Here is a 4,024-nt window from a genome sequence, read left to right on the forward strand (position 1 = left end):
GCAGGACATGTATGAGGACAGCAGGACATGTATGAGGACAGCAGGACCTGTATGAGGACAGCAGGACAGTGGTGAGATGTGCTGTAGGAGTGACAGATGGCTTCAAGGTGGAGGTGGGAGTGCATCAAGGATCAGCTCTGAGCCCCTTCTTGTTTGTTCTGATGATGGACCGACTAACAGATGAGGTCAGGCAGGAATCTCCGTGGACTATGATGTTTGCAGATGACATTGTGATCTGTGGAGAGAACAGGGAACAGGTGGAAGAGAACTTGGAGAGGTGGAGGTATGCACTTAAAAGAAGAGGAATGAAAGTCAGTCGTAGTAAGACAGAGTCCATGTGTGACTGAGAGGGAGGAGGTGGAACAGTGAGGCTACAAGGAGCAGAGGTCACAAAGGTGCAGGACTTCAAGGACTTGGGGTCAACTGTCCAGGAACATGGGGAGTGTGGTAAAGAGGTGAAGAAGAGAGTCCAGGCAGGATGGAGTGATGGAGAAAAGTTTCAGGAGTGATTTGAGACAAAAGGGTGTCAGCAAAGGTCAAAGTTTACAAGACAGTGGTGAGACCAGCTATGTCGTATGGTCTGGAGACAGAGACATGGACAAAAAGACAGGAGACAGAACTGGAAGCAGCAGAAATGAAGATGTTGAGGTTCTCCTTAGGAGAGACAAAGATGGAGAAGATCAGGAATGAGATCATCAGAGGTACAGCACAGGTTGAACAACTGGGAGATAAAGTTAGAGAGGACACACTGAGATGGTTTGGACATGTCCAGAGGAGGGACAGTGGTGTGGACACGTCCAGAGGAGGGACAGTGGTTTGGACACGTCCAGAGGAGGGACAGTGGTTTGGACATGTCCAGAGGAGGGACAGTGGGTATACTGGTAGAAGGATGTTAGAAATGCAGCTGCCAGGAAAAGGACAAAGAGGAGACATCTGGATGCAGTTAGAGAGGACATGGAGGTGGTTGGAGTGAGGACAGAGGATGCAGTGAGGAGTGAGGTGGAGGAGGAGGACTCACTGTGGCGACCCCTGAAGAGGGAAAAGCCGAAAGAAGAAGGAGAAGGAGAAGAGTTAACCGGTTTGACATTAGCGGCGTCTCCATAATTTCTTTTTCCGCCTCTTTTAACACAGAACTTCTGGTTACATTTCAAAATAAGAGCGACATAACTGTAGCGGGGAGGGCTAAATGTTTGTTAGCCAGTACATTAAAAACAAAATCCATTTTGGTTGTTGAATAATGTGAAAATAGTTACGATCGATTCATAAAGAAAAATAAAGTAACCAAAATATTAATGATACTGGCCTTGGGACAAAGGATGTTTCCTTTAACTTCACATTTTCTTGTTCAACTCTTAAATCAGTCACTGCAGATGAGTGATTGTCAGTTTCTGTCAGATTTCTGCACCTGGAGCAGGTATTCTGTTTACTGGTTCACTTCCTCAGCTGTCTCACATTTTAAGGGTCAGTCCTTCTCCATGTTTCAGCTCCTCTCATACATCACATCTCACAGAAGAACTTCTAAAGAGAACATTGTTTTGAGCTTTTGTTTTGGGCCGTTATCTCGTTACAGGACTCAAGATCTTTAATTGAGACCAGACTTTTTGACAAATGGAGCAGGTTCCTCTTCATATTGTACCCAGACCACAGTGTCAGGTGCAGCTACACCAAGAACAAGAGAATCTTCTTGTGTCTGACAGTAGATATAACACTGGTTCTTAGAAGCCTTCAGTTTAAAAAAGAGCTGATGTAACTTAACTAAAGAGCAGCAAATACAGCTGCCAATCATCAGTGTTTGTCCTCTACAAACGCCTTTTCTCCAGAAACGCCCACTTTTGGTCAGGCGGAAGGGCGGGGTCAGAGGGAGGAGTGGGAGGAGTCTGCTCCTCTTCATCGCCTCAGTGTGGCGCTAAATCTTTTTTTCTGTCAGGAAGGTGTGAATGTTTGCAGGTAAAACTGACGACTTCTCTTTCTCTCATGTCTTTAGATTTTCTGCTACTTTCAGCTTTTATTTATTATTTTGCTACTTTTGCCTTTGTCAGTTTGCTAAACTTTAGCTACTTTTTTCATTCAACCTTTATTTAAACAGGTTAACCACGAGGACTCATTTACAAGAGACCTGAATTTTAACAGAGCGATGGCAACAACAGACAATCACAAATGATGTATACAAATTTATTTATTTGTATACAATTTGTTTATTTGTATACAATTGAAAACAAAAGGATAATTAAAATAATTAAAAGGAAACATAGCAAAAAAAAAAAAAAAAAAAAACCCAGCTAGGTTACTTTAGCTACTTTTAGTGATCATTTTGGTAATTCCAGAATCTATCTAGTCATTTGTTACATTTACCTTTTAGCTACTCTTGCCATATTTAGCTTTTTTTGGGTGCAACTTTTAGCTACTCTTTTGCTAGTTTTAGCTTCTAGTATTGTTAAGTCCAATGCAAAAATCAGTGCAGACATGATTTTAGGTTTTTTTTTTTAGTTTAGCTACCATTCAGCTACTTTCATCTTGTATCGAGACCCTTTGCATTTTTAGAAAATATTTTGCAATCCTTTAGTGGCTTGTTTTTTAGCTGCAGTTTTAATACTTTTAGCTTTTAGTTAACAGTTTGATAGCCTAGTTCAGCTTTTAGTTACCTTCATGCTACTTTTAGCATCTGGCCACAGTTTGCTGCTTTAAAATTTAGCTATCCTTTTGCTAGATTTCACCTTTATAAAACATTTTTGCCACATTTAGCTTTTAGTTATCATTTTTATCAAATTCTAGAGAAAATAGTTGCAGGTCAATTACGTGATCATCTGCAAATAAATAATCTGAAGAGTTTCAGTCAGGGTTTAGAGCTCATCATAGCACTGAACCTGCACTGGTGAAAGTCACTAAAGATATTCTCATGACCTCAGACAATGGACTGGTGTCCACACTGGTCCTGTTAGACCTCAGTGCTGCATTTGATACACTTGATCACAATATTTTACTACAGAGGCTTGAATATGATGTTGGAATTACAGGAACAGCTCTAAATTGGTTTAAATCATATTTATCTGTTGCAATTTGTAAATGTAAATAATTAATTTTCATCATATAGTTAATCATGGAGTTCCTCAAGGTTCAGTGCTTGGACCAATACTCTTTACCTTGTACATGCTTCCATTAGGTAAAGTTCTTAAACAGCATGGGATAAATTTTCATTGTTATGCTGATGACACACAGTTATATTTTTTATTATATCTATCGACCATGAGATCCTCATTGCTAGGTTGGAGCAGTGGGTGGGCATCACAGGGTCAGCCCTCAACTGGTTCAGATCTTACCTCGCTGACAGATCCTTTTGTCTCTCCATCAAGGATTTTAGTTCTGCAGTGGCAGAGCTTAAATGGGGGGTTCCGCAGGGGTCCATCCTGGGTCCCCTCCTATTCTCTTTATACCTGCTGCCATTTGGTGCTATTTTCCGGAAACACAACATACCCTTTCACTTCTACGCCGATGACTGTCAAATTTACTTCCCCCTAAGACATAGTGGTACACTATTCTATATTACACTATATTCAGCCTCTGCTCTACCGCCTGGCTGACATCAGGGACTGGATGGCTTTAAACTTCTTGTTTCAATGAAAAGAAGTCTGAAGTCATGTTGTTCCCTCCCAACGACACGATCACAAACCACTGCATCGACCTCTCCGCTCTAACCCTGTCAGAAAAACAAAGAGTCACTAATCTGGGAGTGATAATGGACCCTTCCATGAAGCTTAACAATCATGTAAACATGATTGTTAAGTCATGCTTCTTCCAACTGAGGCGGCTGTCTAAACTGAAGCCCATATTGTCCAAAAAGAACCTGGAGACAGTAATACATGCATTCATTACATCTAGGCTTGATTACTGCAATTCACTCCTGTTTGGTATCAGTCAGACCTCCATTGCACGACTACAACTGGTCCAGAATGCAGCAGCCCCATTTTTAACCAGTACAGGCTAAAGAGAGCACATTACACCAGTTTTGGCCTCACTGCACTGGTTA

At 41.4% G+C, this 4,024-nt stretch overlaps 1 protein-coding gene across 1 annotated transcript in view; it reads left to right on the top strand.

The window, feature by feature from the left end:
- si:dkeyp-72h1.1 (uncharacterized protein LOC799956 homolog) overlaps positions 1-4,024 on the top strand; it is an 87,958-nt gene that overhangs the window by 74,346 nt on the left and 9,588 nt on the right. The gene's annotated exons all lie outside the window — the stretch shown is intronic.

This window comes from Nematolebias whitei, chromosome 12 (assembly GCF_014905685.2).
Source record: "Nematolebias whitei isolate Nwh7 chromosome 12, NemWhi1, whole genome shotgun sequence".
In the NCBI taxonomy this organism is placed as follows: domain Eukaryota; kingdom Metazoa; phylum Chordata; class Actinopteri; order Cyprinodontiformes; family Rivulidae; genus Nematolebias; species Nematolebias whitei.